At 44.1% G+C, this 23,887-nt stretch overlaps 1 long non-coding RNA gene and 2 pseudogenes across 3 annotated transcripts in view; all 3 read left to right on the top strand.

Moving 5' to 3' along the window:
* The window catches only part of LOC145715613 (uncharacterized), a 338,798-nt gene that overhangs the window by 125,334 nt on the left and 189,577 nt on the right, over positions 1-23,887 (top strand). The gene's annotated exons all lie outside the window — the stretch shown is intronic.
* The window catches only part of LOC132694626 (cationic amino acid transporter 3 pseudogene), a 156,495-nt pseudogene that overhangs the window by 18,165 nt on the left and 114,443 nt on the right, over positions 1-23,887 (top strand). The window contains exon 1 of one of the 2 annotated variants that reach the window (XR_014137929.1): positions 9,341-9,805. The exons of the other annotated variant lie outside the window; for it this stretch is intronic. The product of XR_014137929.1 is annotated as a cationic amino acid transporter 3 pseudogene, transcript variant X3 (transcript). Of the gene's footprint in view, positions 1-9,340; positions 9,806-23,887 lie in introns of those variants that run through there. 2 annotated transcript variants of the gene reach the window in all.
* LOC132694631 (cationic amino acid transporter 3 pseudogene) lies at positions 14,215-16,756 on the top strand (annotated as a pseudogene).

Raw genomic sequence — 23,887 nt, 5'->3', positions numbered from 1 at the left:
CCTCCTGGAGAGCAACTAACCTGGAACAGCTAATATCCTTCAGTCCTCCAAGTTAATAGCCCAGGAGACAAAGGAGGAAGCCCTGGCCTGGTGCAGGCCAAATGCTCCAATAAAAAAAAAAGATTTAATTTTTACTTATTTTTGAGAGAGAGACAGCATGTGAGCAGGGGAGGAGCAGAGAGAGAGGGAGACACAGAATCTGAAGCAGGCTCCAGGCTCTGAGCCATCAGCCCAGAGCCCGAAGCGGGGCTCGAACTCACGGACTGCAAGATCATGACCTGAGCCGAAGTCAGACACTCAACCGACTGAGCCACCCAGGCGCGCCCCCCCCCCCTCAACTGCTCCAATTTAGATTTCCAGGGAATTTGACACCCTAGGGGCAGTGGCTCCAGGCTGACTCCTGAAAATTTGTTAACTACATGTACATTCAGCTGTGCATCACTGCAAAAGTCAATACTCAAGAGAAGAAACTTTTGTTTTTTTTAATGTTTATTTATTTTTGAGAGGAGGGAGGGGCAGAGAGAGGGGAACAGAGGATCTGAAGCAGGTTCTACACTGACTGCAGAGAGCCCAATGGGGGGCTTGAACCCACGAACCCTGAGATCATGACCTGAGGTGAAGTGTGACACTCAACCGACTGAGCCACCCAGGTGCCCAAGACAAGAGTTTTGATTGGAAATAATATGAGCTTTATTCAGGAGCCAGCCACCTGGGGAGAAGGCAGACTCTTGTCGAAAGAATCTCTGAGTTTTCTGCCTGGCCTAAGGGTATTTAAAGGAGCCTAGGGCAGTGAATCAGTTAAAGGAGGATAGTGGTCCCTAACATTTCTTGATTACATGCAGACTCCATGGTACCAGCTACCGATGTTGTCTCATTACTCTGAGGTTGTGCAAGGGGATCTGGTTCCTTAGTGAGGGGTGGGTGGAGGGTTGAACAAAAGTGTCTGGTTTGTCTGGTTACTTTTTCATTATGTGCAGAAGGTGTTTGTTGTTTTCCAGGAAAGAATGCACGATCCATAGTTTTACAAGGAAATGTTAATCAATCATGTGGGCTAAGGGTCCTGGCTAAAGCTTAAAGACTAGTAAGTTGATTGCACAGACCCAGACAACTCAAAGAAGTCACCTAAGATTCTGCTGGAATAGGGGTATTCAGGCTGGTGTGTAAGGTGAGGGGTCAGAGATGTGGGAGCCCTGGCTGAAGAGAGAATATGTGGTTGGTGGGGTGGCAGTACAGGGTACAATGGTTGGGCTCTTGGGGATTGGTGTTCTGGTGTCATGAGCTGGGCTGGGTGGAGGTGGATGGAGGGGAAGACATCCCTTACAGCTAAGGGAGGACTCTAGGCTCAAGGACTGCCTTTTAGCACATTCTTTCCAGGAGGCCCAGAGGAGAAAGGAAGAGAATGGGGAACAGACACTTCAGACCATTCCAGCCTCATTCATTCTCCCCTACCCTCCCTCACCTTGCTAAGCCCAGCTTCTCAATGGGCCATTTCACACTTATTACACACCTGCTGTGTGCACAGGGCTCCAAAGTGGTTTTGTGTGTGTGTGTCATTCTTTCTCTTGCAGTCCACTCAGATCTTCACACTCCTCAGCCCCTGGGTTGATCTCAGGGGCCAGAAGCCTCTTCTGAAGGCTGGGATCTGGAACCTAGATATTTGGGACATGCCATGGGGACCCTGAAGAAGTGGGGGAAGGGAAGGTTGGGAGAGAGTCCCACAACTTCCTGGGGATAGGATGATGATTTATATTAACAAGAAAGATTAAAGTGAGAGGAGAGGAAGAATCTGCCAAGAGCAGACAGTGTGACTGGTTTTCTAGAGCAGAAATCCTAGGCCTGACATAGGGAGGAAGCAGGATGAATAAGGGCCTGTAGAGAAAGATCCTCTCCCCAGGAGTGTTGGGGTTCAGCATAGTGTGGTGGGGAAAGGGGAGACCACGTGGAACAAACAGGCAGGAAAAAAGGTGACCTCTGGGGGAATCTTTGGTATATATGTGGAGGCTTCAGTCCTGTCCTGCACACACACTGTAATTGAGAAATTACACAGAGTCTGCTAGGCTCTCAGACATCGGTAATCCCAGAGGAGAAAAGATGCAAAGGCTGTACACATTGCTTTCTCTGACTCAAACCTGTGCTAGGAGCTGAGAGGGAGTTTCCCTCCAGCCTGAGTAGAGGTGTGAGTGGTGGAAGGACCTGATGGGAACAATCACCATTTGTCTCTGTCCTCTCCTGAGATGGAGTGGCTTTGGGGTGACTAGGTAATCAGGCTCTCGCGTGGTACTGGGGCTGCTAAGAGTCCTTTCCAACCTGGGGTGGGGCTCAGCTATGGACTGAGGGCAGGGGTTCCCCCAGGTGGGACAGAACTGCCTGGGAGGTTTTCCTTGGACATCCTATACCTCTAAGCATCCCCACCCATCACTTTGCTGATGGAGACAGGTCTCTTCAGCTCTCCTTCAAACCGACTGGATTTGCCCAGAGGACGAGAGAAGAGACAGTAGGAAGAGGATAGGAGGACACAGAAGGGGGCAAATTTCCATCCTTTCATTGGGTTCTAAGCCCTGTTCTACTCCCTAGATTTGGAAGGGTGTGAATCATGCAAAGGCAGGTGTAGAAATGACTTGAAATGGGGCAAAATGGTAGGATGCAGCAGGGTGGAGAGATGGAGGTAATAGGAAGGTGGAGCCCCCTGGGAGGTGGGGTTGTCTTGGGAGGTGAGCCAGGAGGGGAGGCAAGCTGGGTGGAATGGAAGGTGGTGAAGGTGGGAGGGGACAGAGTGGGAGGGGGGCAGTGTAGGGGGTCAGAGGGATGGGGATGGGCAGGGCAGGGAGGTGGAGGAACCAGGATGGGGCAATGCCTGATGGAAACTTAGAGATAGTCAGGGTGGTGGGTTGTCTGGAAGGACTGGAGCAGGATCCCACTTGGAGGAGCCCAGAACCCCCTCCCCCAAGCATGGGAGTAGTTTCTTCTGGATAGGGAAGTGGGTTCAGGGTGTAGGGACACTGAGAGGATGGTTGGGTAAAGCTGGTGGATCACAGATGGGTCAGACCTTCCCTGGACAGGAAGGACATGATCACCAGGGCAGATTCAGAGAAGGAAGTTCAGAGGCCACCAGGTGCAACACTGTCACTTTACAGACAGGAGCCAGAGGCCCTGCAGGAGGGAACACTCAGTGTCCCCTGCTACGTGATGGCTGCCTCTGGAAAACCTGCCCCTGACTCTTGGTCTAGGAGTCCTTCTTGCTCCCCTTTGGAAGACCGTGGACTCTGTTCCCATTCTCTTGGCTTTATTAGATGGAAAGAAGGGGAGAAAGACTTTAGCTAGACTGGGGTGATATCTTCCTTCCTCCTCCTCTAGTGACTCCTTTCCAGCCTTCCTGCTGGGCTTCTCAGCCTCCCATCTAATGAAACCTATTCCTTCTCTTTCCTTGTCTCCCTCCACAGGCTCCCAGCATCTAATGTTTTAGCTCCTGCTGGGCATCCATAGCAGTGTTCAGTCCTCCCCACACTGCTCTAGGCTTATGGTTTGACCTCAGTCTGAACCATCCCCTCTCCTCCTCTTCCTGCAGATTAGCCTCCCAGTCCTTTGCAAAATTGTCCTATAATCTCCTCCTCTGGGAAGTCTTCCATGATTAACTCTCCTGGTTCTGGATCCCACAGTTTCTTTCTAAACCACTGGAAAGGGTACCTGCAGGCCTTTCCTTGTTCTGGTCTCTTCCTCTTTCCTGGCTGTGAGCTTTGTCCCTGTTCCTCCCTCTAACCTCCACCCCCAACATGGACCTTTGCCTCCCCTCAGGCAGGGCTGTTTTTCTCCTTCCTCCCAGGATCCGCTCCATGCACCAGAAGGGCCAGGACTGCACTGGAGAATTGACTGAATCCCTCCCTGTTCTCTGTTTTCTGGGAATAGCAGAGATAATGATGTCCAATTGGGTTTCACTCCAAGTAGGGAGGTGGCAGTGCAGATTCTTCCCTGTCTGTATTTTAGTGTTTAATTGGGGTTTAGGCCTCACCCCCAGGTCTGTATCCTCCTTTTTCCTTGTTGCCTCTGACCCAGTTAACAGACCTCTGGAGCTGCTGCCCTGGAGCCCCTGGGATGCTGGGTCAGGTGTGGGGAGTGGCAGGCAGTCCAACTATGATTTCTCAACTTGGGCTTCACACTGCACCTGATTACCTGCTTCCTGGTTGGGTCTCTGCAGACCTGTTTTCCACTCAGGCTTCTCTTACACCTTCCCTTTCCATCTTCCACTCCCTCCTTACACAGCCCACCTATCCCCAAAGCCTGAGTTCTCTCAGCAAGCTCTCTTTCCTAACCCTTGGGGTTGGCCTTCTGCCTGGAGAGGAGGATAGGTGGATGAATATCTGGGTGGAGGAGAGGGTCCTGGCTCTGGTGAGGCACCAGGCCTAGCTCTGGGCTCATCTGTGCATTTGTTGCCACCTTGTGGCCATACTGAGAGCTGGAGGGCTGGGGTCCTTGCTGAGAAGGGAAAGGGGGCTGACCTGGTTGGCATTTAGAGGGAAGCAGGATTTGGGGCGCCTGGGTGGCTCAGTCAGTTAAGCGTCTGACTTCAGCTCAGGTCATGATCTCGTGGTCTGTGAGTTCAAGCCCTGCGTCGGGCTCTGTGCTGACCGGTCAGAGCCTGGAGCCTGTTTCAGATTCTGTGTCTCCCTCTCTCTCTGACCCTTCCCCATTCATGCTCTGTCTCTCTCTGTCTCAAAAATAAATAAATGTTAAAAAAAATAGAGGGAAGCAGGACTCAAAATTGCTAATTGACTTTGGAGGTTTCCTCAGGGAGCCTTTGAATTCCTACCTGACCTGGGAGTGGAAGGCAGGGACTTTGGAGGTTTCCTCAGGGAGCCTTTGAATTCCTACCTGACCTGGGAGTGGAAGCCAGGGAGGAAAGTCAAGTAGCAAGGACACATCTAGATGGAGAGAGAGAGATAATTAAAACTCTATCATCAGGTCTCAAGCCTACCATTCAAATTACCCCTCCCCAAAAGTACCCTAAAAGGGAAACAATCTGAAACTAAAGCAGGAGGAGGTGATATCTGACCTGAGAACTTCCCAATAAATTCCAAAGAGTATTGGGATGCCACTACTTGTGACAATTGCCCAATTTTACAATGCCTCAGGTCCCAGTGAATGGTTCCTCCCCCATCCCCAGGCTCCTTGATCTCATCATGCTCCTTGTGCTTATTCAGAAAAGCCCAGTTTCCTCAGCCTTCCCTACTCCAGTCTGAGTGTGGCTATGGGCAAGATGCTAATCTGGTAAGTCCCTTCTGTGGTCTAACCGCAGTCCTGCCTGGAACACTGGAAGTGGAGAGAACCTCCATATACCCAGAAGAACTGCAGATGGGAAGGAGGCAAGAGGAAGGACCCTGTAAGGAAGGTTCTGAGGAAGGGCAGTTCTGCCTCAGTTTCTCCTACCTCCTCCTCTCTCCTGCCCCACTGGGTCTGTGGAGATGAAGACCATGGGACAGAGTGGTTCACACCCTGGAGAACTCTCTCTGCTCGGGCTTCAGGTTCACAGGTGCTGGGGGGAGGGGAAGCTGAGTTCCATCATGGCCCTTGTTATTGTCTTCTGTAGAGTGGGTATATTGGGGAGGGAAGAGGGGAGGCAGTGTTTGTCTCAATCAGCCTGAGTCCTTCTGGTCTCACCCAGAGTCCCTTTGAGCCGTTTTCTCTCCAGGCACCAAAATCCCAGTCTCTCATAAGCCCCATGATGATACCTCCTCCTCCATCCCGACCACCCAACCCAGCACCCATTATTAGGGGCTGAGAATCACCGAATCCTCCTGACCATCACCCCTCCGTTTTCCCTGTCACTGCTTGGACATCTTGGCCAGGAGCCCTGGCTCTATGCACGCAAGGTGGGGACTGTGTCCAGGCGCCCTCCCTCTGAGGTACCATTTTTCCCTTGCCTCATTTGCTGCCACCCACCTTACTGAGTTAAGTTAAACAGTAATACTCTGTATGCTCCAGCCCCATGGAGCTGGACTCTGGGAAGACGAAAACAATTCCTGATCCTTCTCATCTGGCTGCCTTATAGTTTTTCCCCTGCTACCTGGTATACTCATTTATGTATGTGATAATATCAGAATAGTTTTGACTTCGGGAATTTATAGTAGAATGGGCACCTTGAGAGCCCCTAAAGGTGATTGGCTTTTGTCTCAGTCCTTAGCAAGGAGGAGGCTGTCTGCTGCCTCTTCCATTCTGGGGAAGGTGTGTGGGAGCTGCACCCAGAGGGTCCGGGGGGAAAATGCAAACACCAGAGTATATTAGGAGGCACATGGCAAGAGGGAAAGGAAAGGGGAGGGCTTTATCTTTTCAGGTTTCCCCCATGAGTGGAAAGTTGGAATAAGGTGTTTGAAATCCTGGCATGTTTTTCTCTTCTTGTTTTCTAAGGAAGGAGTCCTGGATTGGGGAATGACATGGAGTTCTTATGTGTGATGGACTATGCAGAAAGGGTTGTGCGTGGCACGCCTGCATGCACATATTCACCCACCAGTCCACAAGTTTGCACATGTGCCCCCCTCCCCCAAACTGGCCTCATTCCACGGAGTCAATGCATTCAATCTAGTTACTATCACTTCCTCACCTTAGCTCCTAGGAGAGGGGAGGAAGTAAGGCTAGTCAGAACACTGGGTCATACTCAAGCCAGAAGTTCCCAGCTGAGGGTAAAGGGAACAGGACAGAGCCTTCCCTTGGTCTGTAGTTAGGTTTTCTACCCTGTCCCTCCTATTCTTCCTTCTCTCTCCTTTCAGTGTCACCTCCCTAGTAGACCCAGCTTTTGAGGTTAAACGAAGGTCAGTGGCAGCAGGAAAGACCTGGAGGAGTCAGTAGGTGAGAAGAGGGATGGGAGGAGCAAGGAGCATTGAAGGGCCTGATAGAGAGGATCCCTGGGAAGAGAGTTGAGGACCCTGAATGGCCCCTCCTCTCCATGTGTACAGGGCTGTGGTGGGAGGGAACAAGATTAGAACAGGAAAAGCACATTTCTGTCTATAACTCTGAAGAGCCTCTGCAAACACAGGACAAAGAGAAAATAATGAATGAAGAGAAGTTTCTCTTGCAACCCAGGAAGTAGGAAGATAGGGGCAGGGGCTGTGGGACTCTGAGGGGCAGAGGGGTGTGTGTGTTGAGGTGAGTGTGTGCACTGCATGGTGTTTGTGGTGTATGTGTCTGTGCTCTGTGGTTAACAGTCCTGTGTACATCAGTGATATATGTAAACATGTATCACATGAGGAAGGATGTAGCTTTGACGGGTTATTTAATCCAAGGTTGTGAGCAGGCTTCCCACTGGGGCCTATGAAGTGTGCTTTTCTTTTAGAAGCAGCAGTCAGAACAGATGGGAAGACCCCTGAATTGGGAATCAAGAAAACATGGATCCAGTTCTGGCTCTAGCCATCAGGTGGGACCCTGTGAAGCATCACCTTTGTGAGCTGGGATGTCACCTGCTGGATAACCATAAAGGAAAAGCCATGTGGCCCTTCTGTGCCTGCAGCCCAACTGGGATGGGGGGACCAGAAAAGGGAAGGGGACAGGATGAGTGATGGCATTTCAGGGACCAAAGACAATATGGGATGCTAGTGGGAAGGCTGTAAGAGGAATTTCCTGAATTCAGAAATTCATGGGTTCATGCTGGAGCCAAGGACTCCTCCAGCCTGCAGCCCAGCCCTATCTCAGCACCCAGGGCTCAGGGCTGGCTCTGAGAGGGCAGGGAGAGAGACCCCTTCTCTGCCACCCTCTTGTGGCCACCAAGTCTATCGCAGGTCTCTACTGAGAAGGTTCTGCTCAAGTCCTCCTGGCCAAGTCCCTTGCCTCATGGTGGAAATTGTCTATATCAGAAGAAGGGACCTTTGCTTCTCTAACCTCATCTTTCCCCCTCATCTCTCCTGGTTTCTGGAGACACTCATGATCTCCTTAAGGCTGGGATATTCTTCCTAAGATTTCACCCTCTTTACCATTGCCTGAAGATTTAACCTCTACTTTTGGGGATGTGTGGTGGAGACAAGGGGCTGAGATCAACATATTGAGCAGAGAGTGCAATTTCTCTTCCTCCTTGGGTTCCATCTGCAACCTCAGCTTCCCAGAATTTTGGAGTTTTCACGGAAAATCTGCAGGAGTAGTGACATTCCTGGAGAAAATGGGTCTGAAGCAGACCAAGGATTATGTGGGTAGGTTTCCGTGATTTTGCACCTAAGCTCAGTCCATCAGCCCCAGCAGGGAGATGGATTAGCAGGAGCCAGGAGGCAAGAGACAGGGATGCTGGAGAGAGATGGCATATTTGACAGATGCTGACGGGACTCCTTATCTGCTAGCTCTGGAATCCCCTCCCACCCACCAGGCTGCCCTTGACCCTCCCCTTCTAGTGCTCAGTGCTCTTTAGTGACTGCCTGTCTTTGAAGAGAGGGCCAAGAGGGGCCAAGCTGCTTTGGGTGGATAAGGGAGTGAGAAGGAGGGAGGGACACAAGGTATGTGATGGAGGAAGAGGGGTTGGAATGAACGGGACTCGAGCTGGGGCCCCATGGTCACTGGTTTGCTTGAAAGGCTTGGCGGGGGAAACTCTCCTGGGGGCAGATACTGAATTGCTGGAGGTGAGTGAGTGGGGGTGGGGTGGGAAGCAATATTGAAAGGAATTGAGTTCCACTGATTAAGGCACTTTCTTGTGAGACCTGATGAAATATGAGTCAATGACTTTATTGAGAGCTTCCTATGTCCAAGAAGGGTTACAGGTGTGATGATGGGATAAAAGAGGGACACACATATTTTCTGTTCTCCTTCCAATATTTGAGTCCCAGCCCCATCTCCTCTCTGATTGATTGACCCATGTGGGCCTGTCTGAGGGGTGCAAGGAACCACCTCCTGCTTTCCTCCAGGATTCCAGCAAAGCCACTTCCTTCACCCTTTCCCACCCTTTGGATGCCCCTGTCTCCCTATGGCCCCAACTCCCTGAGGCCCAGCCTTCCTAACTCTCAGCCTCCCAAGGGCCCCTCCTCCCAAGGGCCCCATCTCCTAGAAGGCCCTGCCTCCCTAGTGCCTCAATTCCCTGAGGGTACCGTCTAAACTCCACTCCAATTCTTAACTCTGCTGGGCCAAGCTCCTTACCTGTGTCTGGGTTTGACTTGCATTTTCTTCTCAGGTGTCTCTCCTTTGAGGGAGAAAAAGCACATGGGTAAGTGATTTCTCCTGTTTGTAGCGTTGACATGAAAACTGAGCCAGAACCAGAGAGCAGGAAGGCTGGGCTTGGATCATAGCTGGCTGTGGAAGCCCTGTGGCATGTGAATGGAGGGAATTTCATGGCACCAAAGCTGGACTTTGAATTGGGGTGGGGGCTGTAGAGCAAAGGTTTTGTGAGTTTGGGAAGGACAGGTAAGTGTGAGAGGTCAGAGTGATTTTGAGGCCTATATTCTGTTCTCCTCTAGACCAGAAATTTTCTCAGCTCTGCTGAGGAAAATATGAGTTAGGGGAGGTTATTCCTGGCATTTCTCTTCCAGCATCCTTCCTACCTCTTTGCTCTGCTTCCTTGCTTTTCCTTCCTGACCTGGTGCAGGGCTTGCTTTACTCATCTTTGACTTTCCCACAGGGCCCAGAACAGAGTACGCTTAGACATGTTCTTTGAATGAAGATTCTTCCATCTGGCTCTGATGTTTCCTTCATGTTTTGCCACACTTTATCACTGGAGATTCTGAGAGTCTCTGAGTCATATATTCTTAGGGAGGACATTGGTGTGGACTTGGCAGAATGGCAGGTTTGATAAGGTGGTTCCCCATCACCAGAGAGGAGCTAGATATCTATTTTTACAGCTGTTGGAGTTATCTCCCTGCCTTTCTTATCTAACTTTAAAAAGTTGTGGTGGGGATTGATTCATATGCCAGCTCGAGCTGCAGGAGGCAAGATTACCAAGTTTCCCTGGGGTGTAGCTGCCTAGTGGTCTTTAACACACTGGGTTTCCAAGAGGCAGTTTGTTGTTATCACAAAACATATTTACAACTCTAAAGGCCCCTGGAGTCTTAAACTGTTCTCCACCCTTCGACCCTCCCAACCACTTTGTATGCTGTGGGCTGTACCCCAAAACTAGAAGTTCAGACAACACTTATCCATAATTGACATCTGTTTTCTTGACTATGTGTGGCAAATATTTATTTCTAGGTTGTCTTCTTCTTGGCCTCTTTCCCTCTAGCAGTTCTTGGGCAACTTTTCTCCATTATTAAATGATATGTGTTATGTGCTTCCAGAAGACAGATTCATTTTAACCTTAGTTTAAGCAAAATCATGCAGAAAGGTCAATTTCCTTCACTAAGTGTATTCCAAATTGATAAATGTGGTTTCTGGATTGTATTCTTTGGGGTTATCCTTGTCTCTACCCCTTCTTTTTGTGTTATTGCAGAAGTCTCAAAGTCGAAAAGGGATTCAAAAGAATTAGGAAAGAGGGATAAAGAGTATCCCTTAAAAAGTGGTGTCAGTGGATACTTGTTGTATATTCTGCTGCCTGAGCTGGGGTGAAGCAAATGGGTCTTGGTGGAGAAGTCATATGGATCTATATTTGGATAAGAACCCAGGACTTTGAGGTATGATACAACTTTCATATGACTCAGATGATCTGGTATCTTTCTTACAACAAAACAAAGCAACACAAATTTACTTTCCAAAGGAGCAGGTGGTGGTGTGGAGCAGCTCCCTGAGGCTGTGAGAAGAACCAAGCACAGTGTGTTGAGGGAGGACAGAGAAAAAGACAGCTGAGTACTTACAAGGAAGGATAGAAGGACACATTTAAAGATATGAAGTAAGATGACCAGACAGAGACTTGGCCTTCCCTAACACACCTTATATGCAGTGTATTACCGAGGGTTATATTAGGAGGAGGTACATGGAAGAAGGAGCCAAGGGCTCTGACCACTCACAAGTGCTAGTAAAAGTGGAGAAAGAGTCTAGTGAGAGATTGGACACTGGATGGATCTAGATTCTGTGCTTACAAGGAAAATAAGGATTTGGGGGAAAAACAAAGCTGTTTAGCAAGGTTTCTTGGGAAAAAATGAGTGTGGATCAGTCCTTAATGTAGACAAAATCTATGCTACATTACAGCTGTAATTTGGAAAATAATGTGGATAGACAGGTGGATTTCTTCTAATGCTTTCTCCTGAGGATTAAATTTTTTGTTTTAATTTTAGAGAGAAAGAGAGAGAGAGAGTGGGAGGTGAGGGGCAAAGAAAATCTTTTTTTAAGGTTATTTATTTTGAGAGAGAGAGAGCATGAGAAGGGAAAGGGAAGAGGGAGGGGGAGACAGAACCCCAAGTAGGTCAGCACAGAGCCCCACAGGACACTCAGCCTCATGAAGTGTCATGACCTGAGCTGACTGACCATGAGCTGAAACCAAGTGTCAAATGCACATCTAAGCAACTGAGCCACCCAGGCACCCCCAGAGAGAATCTTAAGCAGACTCCCTGATCTGTATGGAGCCCAACTCTGGGCCCTATCTCAGGACCCTGGGCTCATGAGAAATCAAGAGTTGGGAGCTTAACTGATGGAGCCACCTAGAAGTCCCTCTCCCGAGGACTTTTATTAGGTGTTCTGTGTTGACATGATTCGGGGTTGAGAAAAGGGAGTAGAAAATTGTAGGGGGAAGTAGAGAAGAAATTGATTTTCACTGTTGACATCAATGTATCACACCACTTTCTAATCCTTTAATTGCACACCCTTCCTGGCTTTTCTAAGATTTGTTTCTGATTACTATTTGGAAAATCTAACTTTATTTCTTCTTGGTAGCCCACCTAGTTTCTGAAGACCTCGAGAAGCAGAATCTCAGGCTTTTCTGACTTGTCAAGTTGATCGTCTTCTTTTGGTGTGATAAAAATGTGAAGAACTTCCAAAACTGGATTCTGACTGAATATAACCTGAAAATTTATCAAATGATGAAAAATGTTGCACTAAACTCTGTCTTTCCTGCAGTTATCCCAGAGGGACTAAGAAAATCCACCTTGTTCACAAACATCCCAGAATGATACTAGATTATATGGAGTCTATACAGTCTCTAGAGAACCAGCATCTGCTTGTTTACCCAAATAATGGTGCAACAATACTAGTGTGCTGTGTGCATGTGACAGGGATTCCATAGGTATTGTGGGAAGGAAGCAAACATGTTTTGGTCTACATCTACAGAGATTTTGGTCTACATTTGTGTAGATGAATTTGGTCTACATAGATTTGGCCTGGATCATGTTAGGTTGCATCAGGATGGGTTTTCACTGACTTGGAATTCAGCCTCTGCCAGACTGCTTCATGAGAAGCAACATCTGAACTGGGAATGGAAAGAGAGTGGGGGTTAGCTACATGAAGGGGCCAAGAGGGCATGAGAGGAAGGGAACAGGGTGAGTGTATAATTTCTCAGCTTGAACAGGAACTGGGCAGGGGATGAGGCTGGAGGAATTAGCACAGGTAAGATGATGAAGGAAGGAAGGACTGTGCAGGAAGTACAGTGGGAACCACTGAAGGGATGAAGCCTGGGGATGGGTGAGGGACACATCAATCACATTCATAGTGTAGAAAGTTCCATGAGTTAAGAACTGACCCTCCTAATCTATCTTGTCAGCTGGTTGGTAAATCATAACATTGGAACTGGTGGGTGGCAAATAAACAGTCTGGATGGATTTGTACACAGAAGGTCTGACCCATTTCCCAAGGGTTCGTTTTGACCATCTATTGGAGAAGACTTTTTAATTTTGACTTCCTCTTTCTGTCTTTAAAAATCTCTGGCAAGATTTCCTAAAATTCTCTCAAAACCAATTAGGGAGGGAAATGGGGGCTGCATGATTTTGTTTTCTCTGTTCTCTACTACTCATTTCTGGGGCATGGCTATGAATTGTTCACCCAGAGTTTTCTCTCCTTGAGGAGGGGCCATTTGAATAGCAGCAGGGGAGGAGGGTGAAGGAGGAGCCACATGCAGTTTCATTCATTAAGAAAATGTATTTTGTAGGGGTGCCTGGGTGGTTCAGTAGGCTAACTGCTGGAGTTTGGCTCAGGTCATGACCTCAGAGCTCACGAGTTGCAGCCCCACATCAGGCTCTTTGCTGTCAGCACGGAGCCTGCTTGGGTTCCTCTGTTTCCCCTCTCTCTCCCCCTCCCTTGCTCGCGCTCTCTCTGTCTCAAAAATAAATTAAAAAAAAAAACATTAAAGAAAATAAAATGTATTTTGCATATTCACACTTTGGTTTGAGAGTCAAAAATAACTCCTTGCGAAAAATTGTTACTTATAAGTGAGTGTTTTAATACAAGCTCACAGAACAGGGAAGATTTTCCAGGCTACAGTAGCTGACATCACACAGATGGTGCAAGGTGTTTTTAGAGGACAGTGTGGCCAGGGAGGAGAGTATCTGCAGAAGTGAGCTCACCTTCTCTCCTGGAACCCAGAGAGGGAAGAGACAGAAGGAATTGTTTGCTTGTGAGTTACTGAGCTAGGTGACTTATTTTTTTTCTCCCTGCTCATCACACTCCCATGACTGTGGATGTAAAAATTGTAATGAATTTTGCCTTGTAGCTTTGGGTGAGGTTTATTAATGTCAGCATTCATAAAACCACCTTTCTGGGTCTTCTCCCTACTTAGTAATGGTTCCTTGTTGGCTCTGCACTCATTTTTGAGTGTTTTCTTATCAGATAGCTTTGTCCTCTAGTTCTTACAGGTAGTTATGAGGACCCTGACCCTCTCTCTCTCTTTCTCTCTTCTCACAGTGCCCCCTGTGGCCCTAAGTGGGTAAAGGGAAGGATTAGACTGCACATTCTTTGCCATCAGTCCAGCTAAGTGGATGACACAGAATGAAGAGAAAGGGGGCCAAAGTGACATCCGACCTTGGCTAGCTGATATTGAAGCTAAAGGTTTTAAGACCAAGAGACCAATATTTGTATTTTAAACTCAGATGATATTTAAACATTATTCTGTAATTGGAACACGGCCCTCTAGTCCATGAATTAATGTAACATAACTCACGCATAAGCATGGCACAAACACACTGCGTGTGAAATATTACACAATAAATTCATGTGCTGCGTGTCTTCATTAGTACATGACACTACATGACTTTGGTGAACCCAAATGAGATTGTGTCATGTGGTGTGTAAAAAGCAAAATGTTGGAAGGTATTTGGCACTTTTTCTGAGGGGAAATCAGGGTTGTTTTTTCTATGACATTTTTCATATCAACTTCTGTGATATTTGTGCTGCAATAGGTGACATGGGACTTGGCTTTGGTTGGTTGGTTGAACACCACTGTTCAGTAAATATTTATTGTTTATTTAGGAATTATGGAGCAATAGGACATACCAGATGAAATATGAAGTAGCAGCTTTCAAGCCTGAGCATGGAAACATGCAGGCCCAACACAACTTGGCTTAACTCAGACTCAACAAACCTGATCCCAGACTCTGCTCCCTGAGCTTGCTACAGCTCTCTGATCCTGGAATCTTCTTCAATTCCAGCTAGCATGCTGCACCAGGCACTTCGTAGATTCGGTCAAAAACTGGTACAAAGACCTACGCTGAAGGAACCGGTGGCTGAGAATGACCCACGGAGAAGCCTGAACACTCTGAATTTAGTGGCCCTGGGTATGGGCAGCACAGTGGGTGTAGGTGTGTATGTCCTGGTTGGCGAGGTGGCTGCCAGTCAGGCAGGACCATCCATTGTGATCTGCTTTTTGGCGGCTGGACTATCTTCAATGTTGGCTGCGCTGTGCTATGCAGAGATTAGTGCCCGGGTTCCCCATTCTGGTTCTGCATATCTCTACAGCCATGTCACTATAGGTGAACTCTGGGCTTTCATCACTGGCTGGAACTTTATTCTCTCTTATGTTGCTGGTACAGCCATTGTGATCCAGGCTGGGACCTTAGCTTTTGACATTCTACTTGGGAACCAGAACTCTCACACCCTCCATGAGAGCATCACACAGCAAGTTCCCCGTGTTCTTGTAGAACATCCAAACTTCTTTGTTGTGAGCCTTGTATACTTCCTCATAGAAGTGCAGACTCTGAGATTTAGTCAGTCTTTCATGGTTACAAAAGTGATCACATCGGTGAAAATTTTGGTTCTTGGTTTTGTCATCATCTCTGGGTTCATTAAGGGGGACCTGCACAACTGGAAGCTCACAGAAAAGGACTTCTTAAAGGCTGGACTCAATGATACCTCCACCTTGGGCCATATGGGCTCTGGAGGATTTGTGCCTTTTGGCTTCAAGGGGATTCTCCATGGAGCAGCTGTCTGTTTCTATGCATTTATTGGTTTTGACAATATTGTTACTAGAGTCGAAGAAGCCCGGAATCCCCAGCGTTCCATCCCCATGAGCATTGTGATTTCACTGTTCATATGCTTTTTCTTGTATTTTGGTGTCTCTGTGGCACTTACACTTATGGTGCCTTACTATCAGTTTCAACGTGGAAGCACCTTGCCTGAGGCATTTCTCCATATTGGCTGGGCCCCTGCCTACTATGTTGTAGCTTTTGGATTCCTCTGTAGTCTTTTGGCCAATGTCTTGGGCTTTATGGTCCCCATACGTCAGATGATATACAGGATGGCACAGGATGACTTCCTATTCCCGGCGCTTCCCAGGGTCCAAACTGGTACATGCACCCCTCTCATGGCAAATGTGATCTTTGGCATTATTGCACCAATCGTGGCCTTCTTCTTTGGACTCACTGATATTTTGGACCTCAGTTCAATTGGGATCCTGCTTACTCATAGCCTGGTGGCTATTTGTGTTCTCATCTGCGGATACCAGCCTGAGAGGAGGAATTGGGGAAATGAAGCAGAGATGCAGGAGGAGAACGGACCTGCAGCAGAGAGGCTGACTCTACAGGGACTACTTTTTCCATGCAGCCCCACCCCCACTCCACTTTCTGGCCGGGTTGTCCGTGTTTGCTCCTCACTTCTTGCTCTGCTGTTCACTCTTCTTTGCCTGGTGCTGGCCCAGTGGCCAGTTCTGCTTTCTGGAGACCCAGTGTGGATTTCAGTGGTTGTGGTGCTCCTGGTGCTCATCATTGAGATCACTGGGGTCATCTGGAGACAGCCACAGAGCTCCAGTCCCCTTCCCTGTAAGGTCCCTGCTCTGCCTCTCCTCCCACTACTGAGCATCTTTGTGAATGCTTTCCTTATGATGCAGATGACAGGTGGCACCTGGGCCCGATTTGCTGTCTGGATGTTGATTGGGTTTGCTGTCTACCTCGCCTATGGGATCCAGTACAGCCTGTTCACTTAACCCCAACTAAGTTAGAGCCAAAACTATAGGACTTGAACTCAACAGTGCCAGTACATTCAGTTTGACATCATTACACCTGAATGCAGTCGGGTCTCCTGCATAATAATGGAGGGTACTCTTGATCTCATGAAAAGCTAGGCCTCCTGTGGATTGTTTGTGGGGGAACACTAATAGAGCTCTGTATTTATTACAAAAGAATGGATGTGTCTTTGCTCTTTCTCCTTTTTTTTAAATTATTCTACTTGCATTTGTGTTTGTAACTGCTAACAGGGTCAAAACATTATTAAAAGAAACTAGAAAAAGTGCTTCATTTCTTTAGTTAAATATTTAGTACTGGGAGAACATGGGTGGTTATGTTCCTGGCTGGCTCAGTTGGTAGAGCATGTGACACTTGATCTCAGGGTGGTGTGTTTGAGCCCCTGTTGGGTGTTGGCTGAAATTATTTAAAATAATATCGACTAGCAGAATTACTGGTTCATATGGTAGTTCTATATTTAATTTTTTGAGGAACTTCCATCGTGTTTTCCATAGCAGCTACATCAATTGATATTACCACCAATAGTGCATGAGGGTTACTTTTACCCCATATCTTCACCAACACTTGTTTTTCTTGTCTTTTTTAGCCATTCTTACAGGCATAAAATGATATCTCATTGTTCTGTTAATTTATGTTTCCCTGATGATTAGTGATGTTGGGTATCTTTTCGTGTGTCTGCTGCCCATCTCTATGTCTTCTTTGAAAAAATGTGTATTCCTATCCTGTGTCCATTTTTTAATTGGATTATTTGTTTTTTTGGTGTTGAGTTCTTTAGTTTTAAGTTTTTTTTTTTCTGCATTTGGGGCATTAACCCCTTATTGGATATGTTATTTGCAAGTATTTTCTCCCAGTTAGTAGGTTGCCCTTTTGTTTTGTCGATGGTTTCCTTTTACATCCTTTTACAAGAAGCAAAAGCTTCTTGGTTAAATAAATTTGAAAAGATATATGCACCCCTATGTTTACTTTATTTTTAACTTTATTTGTTTTGAGAGAGAGAGGGAGCATGAGCAGGAGAGGGCAGACGAAGAGGGAGAGAGAGGATGCCAAGCAGGCTCCATACTGTCAGCATGCAGCCTGAGATAGGGCTTGATCACATGAACCATGAGATCATTACCTGAGCTGAAATCAAGAGTGAGATGCTTATTCGATGGAACCACCAAGGCACCCCTATTGCACATTATTTACAATAGCCAACAACAACAACAACAACAACAACAACAACAACAAATAGCCCAATGTTCTTAAATATAGGGAATAAACTGGTAATTGCCAATGAGGGAGTGGGTAGAGGGATGGGTGAAATTGGTAAAGGGAATAGAGAATATACTTATCTTGATGAACATTTGAAAAGTGTGGAAGTGTTGAATCATTATATTCTACACCTGAGAATGGTATAATGACATTTATGCTAATTATACATCAGTAAAAAATAAATAAATAAACATAAAAGACCAAAAAAACCCCAAAACAGATAAAATATGGCCCCTCTACTTACAGAGCTTATATTCTAATACAAGGGGTAAAGCATAGCTGTAATACAAAGTATAAAGTATTGTCATAAGTAATATACAAATAAAGTGTTTTGGGAATTCAGAGTGGAGGAAGATAATTTGTGGTTGGCACAGTAGTGAGATTTGATTGGTGAAATCAGAGAAGAATTTGTAGAGGAATGGCATTTGAGTTGACTCTCTCAGGGACAGATAGGATTTTGCCACACATGGGCAGGAGGGAAGGATAGGCAGTGAGAGCACCATGAGGAAAAGCACAGGAAAATGAAGCAGTGTTCAGAGCACACTGAGAAGGCTGTGTAGCTTGAGCCTTGGCTGTGTGTGTGTGTGGGGGGGGTGGGGGTGGGGGGGGAGAGGGGAAGTAACATGAGCAGGTGGATTTGAGCTGGAGCTTTCCTCTGAGCACAAAATGCTTTGGCTTTGAACATACTACCCATAATGAAAATCCCTGTGGTTGGTCCTCCTACTTGGAAATATCTGAATTCTTGGACTTCAAATTCCTGTACGGTTGTTTGCTTTTGGTGCACAGAAGATGAACAACTGAGAGCTAAGTTGTGATCTTACTTCCACCACAAACTAGCAATGTGATCTTTTTTTTTTTTTTTGGTACGCATTTTTTATATTGTGTGTATTTTAGGAAGAATATGTATACTTCTTTTCCTAAAAAAATATTGTTCCTTTTACTCATGTAGATTATTTAAAATTTGCATTTTAAATTTCTTTTTTTTTAAATATGAAATTTATTGTCAAATTGGTTTCCATACAACACCCAATGCTCATCCCAACAGGTGCCTTCCTCAATACCCATCACCCACCATCCCTTCCCTCCCACCCCCCATCAACCCTCAGTTTGTTCTCAGTTTTTAAGAGTCTCTTCTGTTTTGTCCCCTCCCTGTTTTTATATTATTTTTGTTTCCCTTCCCTTATGTTCACCTGTTTTGTCTCTTAAAATCCTATGAGTGAAGTCATATGACTTTTGTCCCTCTCTAACTTCACTTAGCATAATACCCTCCAGTTCCATCCACGTAGTTGCAAATGGCAAGATTTCATTCTTTTTGATTGCCGAGTAATACTCCACTGTATATATATACCACATCTGTATCCATTCATCCATAAATGGACATTTGGGCTTTTTCCATACTTTGGCTATTGTTGATAGTGCCGCTATAAACATGGGGGTGCATGTGTCCTTTTGAAAGAGCATACCTGTATCCCGTGGATAAATGCCTAGTAGTGCAATTGCTGGGTCGTAGGGTAGTTCTATTTTTAGCATGGAATCTTTTTCCTTTGTGTGTGTGTGTGTGTGTGTGTGTGTGTGTGTGTGTCTTCAATTTCTTTCATAAGCTTTCTATAGTTTTCAGTGTATAGATTTTTCACCTCTTTGGTTAGATTTATTCCTAGATATTTTATGGGTTTTGGTGAAACTGTAAATGGGATCAATTCCTTGATTTCTCTTTCTGTTACTTAATTGTTGGTGTATAGGAATGCAACCAATTTCTGTGCATTGATTTTATATCCTGCAACTTTGCTGAATTCGTGAATCAATTCTAGCAGTTTTCTGGTGGCATCTTTTGGCTTTCCCATATAGATTATCATGTCATCTGTGAAGAGTAAAAGTTTGACCTCCTCCTGGCTGATTTGGATGCCTTTTATTTCTTTGTGTTGTCTGATTGCAGAGGCTAAGACTTCCAATACTATGTTGAATAACAGTGGTGAGAGTGGACATCCCTGTCTTGTTCCAGACCTTAGGGGGAAAGCTCTCAGTTTTTCCCCTTTGAGCATGATATTAGCGTTGGGTCGTTCACATATGGCTTTTATGAACTCGAGGTATGCCCCTTCTACCCCTACTTTCTTGAGGGTTTTTATTGAGAAAGGATGCTGTATTTTGTCAAATGCTTTCTCTGCATCTATTGAGAGGATCATATGGTTCTTGTCCTTTCTTTTATTGCTGTGATGAATCACATTAATTGTTTTGCTGATATTCAACCAACCCTGCATCCCAGGTATAAATCCCACTTGGTCATGGTGAATAATTATTTTAATGTATTGTTGGATCCGGTTGGCTAATATCTTGTTGAGGATTTTTGCATCCATGTTAATCAGGGAAATTGGTCTGTAGTTCTCCTTTTTAGTGTGGTCTCTGTGTGGTTTTGGAATCAAGGTCATGCTGGCTTCATAGAATGAGTTTGGAAGTTTTCCTTCCATTTCTAATTTTTGGAACCGTTTTAAGATTATAGGTGTTAACTCTTCCTTAAATGTTTGGTAGAATTCCCCTGGAAAGCCATCTGGCCCTGGACTCCAGTTTTTTTTTGGGAGATTTTTGATTACTAATTCAATTTCTTTACTGGTTATGGGTCTATTAAAATTTTGAATTTATTTCTGTTTCAGTGGTAGTGTATATGTTTCTAGGAATTTGTCCATTTATTCCAGATTACCCATTTTACTGGCATATAATTGCTCATAATATTCTTTTATTATTATTTTTATTTCTGCTGTGTTGGTTGTTATCTCTCTTCTTTCATTCTTGATTTTAATTATTTGAGTCCTTTCCTTTCTCTTTTTGATCAAACTGGCCTAGTTGTTTGTCAATTTTGTTAATTATTTCAAAGAACCAGCTTCTGGTTTCATTGATCTGTTCTACTGGTTTTTGGTTTCTATAGCATTGATTTCTGCTCTATTCTTTATTATTTCCTGTCTTCTGCTGGTTTTGGGTATTTTTTGCTGTTCTTTGTCCAGCTCTTTAACATGTAAGGTAGTTTGTGTATCTGAGATCTTTCTTCCTTCTTTAGGAAGGCCTGGATTGCTATATAATTTCCTCTTATGACCACCTTTGTTGTGTCCCAGAGGTTTTGGGTTGTGGTGTTATCATTTTCATCGAATTTCATATACTTTTTAATTTCCTCTTTAACTGCTTGGTTAGCCCATTCATTCTTTAGTAAGATGTTCTTAGTCTCCAAGTATTTGTTACCTTTCCAAATTTTTTCTTGTGGTTGGTTTCAAGTTTCATAGTATTGTGGTCTGAAAATATCACGGTATGATATTGATCTTTTTGTACTTAGGGCTGATTTGTGTCCCAGTATATGGTCTATCCTGGAGAACGATCCATGTGCACTGGAGAAGAATGTATATCCTGCTGCTTTAGGATGAAATGTTCTGAAGATATCTGGTCCAGTGTGTCATTCAAAACCATTGTTTCCTTGTTGATTTTTTTAAATATGAAATTTATTGTCACATTGGTTTCCATACAACACCCAGTGCTCATCCCAACAGGTGCCCTCCTCAATGCCCATCACCCACCCCCCATCAACCCTCAGTTTGTTCTCAGTTTTTAAGAGTCTCTCCTTGTTGATTTTCTGATTAGATGGTCTGTCCATTGCTGTGGTTGGGGTGTTGAACTCTCCTATTATTATGGTATTACTATCGATGAGTTTCTTTATGTTTGTGATTAATTGATTTATATATTTGGATGTTACCACATTTGGTGCATAAATGTTTACAATTGTTAGGTCTTCTTTGTGGATCGACCCCTTGATTATAATATAATGCCATTCTGCATCTCTTGATACAGTCTTTATTTTAAAGTCTAGATTGTCTGATATAAGTATGGCTACTCCAGCTTTCTTTTGTTGACCATTAGCGTGATAGATGGTTCTCCATCCCCTTATTTTCAATCTGAAGGTGTCTTTAGGCCTAAAATGGGTCTCTTGTAAACAGCATATAGATGGATCTTGCTTTCTTAGCCATTCTGTTACCCTATGTGTTTTGATTGGAGCATTGAATCCATTGACATTTAAAGTGAGTACTGAAAGATACAAATTTATTGCCATTATGATGCTTGTAGAATTGGAGTTTCTGGTGGTGTTCTCTGGTCCTCTGGTCCTTTCTAATCTTTGTTAGAAAGATACATATATATACATACATACATATACATATATATATACATACATATATACACATATATATACATACATATATACACACACATATGTATATACATGTATATATGTATGTATGTGCATATATATGTGTGTATATATGTATATGTGTGTATATACATGTATATATATGTGTATACATATGTATATATATGTGTATATATGTATATACGTTATGTGTGTGTGTGTATATATATATATATATATATATATATATATATATATTTCATCTTTTCTCCCCTCAGAGAGTCCCTCTTAAAATTTCTTGCGGGGCTGGTTTAGTGGTCACAAACTCCTTTAATTTTTGTTTGTGTGGGAAACTTTTTATCTCTCCTTCTATTTGAATGACAGCCTTGCTGGATAAGCAATTCTTGGCTGCATATTTTTCTGATTCAGAACACTAAATATATCCTGCCACTCCTTTCTGGCCTGCCAAGTTTCTATGGATAGGTCTGCTGCAAACCTGATCTGTCTTCCCCTGTATGTTAGGGACTTTTTGTCCCTTGCTGCTTTCCTGATTCTCTCCTTGCCTGAGTATTGTGTGAATTTGACTATGATAGGCCTTGTTAATGGTCTGTTTTGTTGAGTCTAACAGGGATCCTCTGTTTTTCCTGGATTTCGATGTCTGTGTCTTTCCCCAGGTTAGGAAAGTTTTCTGCTATGATTTGCTCACATAACCCTTCTACCCCTATTTCTGTCTCTTCCTCTTCTGGGACCCCTATGATTCTGATGTTGTTCCCTTTTAGTGAGTCACAGATTTCTCTAATTCTTAAATTGTGCTCTTTTGCCTTAATTTCCCTCTTTTTTTCTGCTTCATTATTCTCTATATGTTTGCCCTCTATATCACTGATTCTCTCTTCTGACGCATCCATCCTTGCCGCCGCTGCATCCATCCGTGATTGCAGCTCAGTTAGAGCATTTTTAATTTCATTCTGACTATTTTTTACTTCTTTTATCTCTGCAGAAAGGGATTGTAATCTACTTTCAACTCCAGCTAGTATTCTTATCGTGATTCTAAATTCTGGTTCAGACATCTTACTTGTGTCTGTGTTGGTTAAATCCCTGGCTGTCATTTCTTCATTTTCTTTCTTTTGGGGTGAATTCCGTCATTTTGTCATTTTGAGGAGAGAAAAGGAATTAATGTAGAAAAATTGATATTAAAAAATTAAAATTAATAAAAATATTAAAATTAAAAATTAAAATCTCACAAACACAGAAAATCAAATAGATGTTGTTAGATCCTAGGTGTGTTATGGTCTGTGTGTTGAAAGTGGTTTGACAGATTAGAGGGAAAAAAAATGGGGGGTAGTAAAAAAAGGAAATCGTTTGAGAATTTGAAAAAATGAATAAACTGAAGTAGACTAAAATGAGATGAGGGGGGTAAAGTAGAATTTGAAAAAATATACACAAAATTAAAGAATATAGTAGAAAAATATTAAAGAATAATATTTTTAATAAAAATTAAAAATATGAATTTTTGTTTTTATGTATGTAAGAAAAAAGAAATGAAAAAGAGAAAAAATATAAAAAAAGAAAGAAAAAAGAGAAAACCATTTGAAAATTTGAAAAAGTGAATACACTGTAGTAGACTAAAATAGAATGATGGAAGTAAAATAGAATTTGAAAAAAATTACATAAATGCGAAAAATATAGTAAAAAATTAAGTAAAATATTTTAATAGAAATTGAAAGTAAAAATGAAGTTCTCCTCTTTCTGCATTCAAGAAAAAGAGAAAAAAAACAAAGAAAAAAATAAAAAGGAAATTGTTTGAAAAGTTGAAAAGGTGAATACATTGAAGTAGACTAAAATAAAATGATGCAAGTAAAATAGAATTTGAAAAAAATTGCACAAGAGTAAAAAATATAGTAATAAAAATTAAACAAAAATGTTTTTATTAAAAATAGAAAATAAATATGAATTTTTCTTTCTGTATTCAAGAAAAAGAAGTGTGAAAGAGAAAAAGAAAAAAGAAAGAATGAAAGAAAATTGAATAGATGAACCTGCTAACAGATTGAAGTAGGACTGAAATTTCGTTTCCCCTAGAAGTCAGTCTATGTAGTGCTTTAAAATCCATAAGCTAAGCTGGCAGTGAGACTTGTGTTCTTCAACAGCGAAGTTGGCCCAGTTGGGCGGGGCTCAGTGTAACAGCTCTGCTCTCCACTAGATGGCACTGCTAGCC

The sequence above is a fragment of the Panthera onca genome, chromosome B4 (genome assembly GCF_046562875.1).
Source record: "Panthera onca isolate mPanOnc1 chromosome B4, mPanOnc1 haplotype 2, whole genome shotgun sequence".
Classification (NCBI taxonomy): Eukaryota; Metazoa; Chordata; class Mammalia; order Carnivora; family Felidae; genus Panthera; species Panthera onca.
Note: the sequence above shows the minus strand (reverse complement) of the source record. Positions and strands in the feature narration are given on the sequence as shown.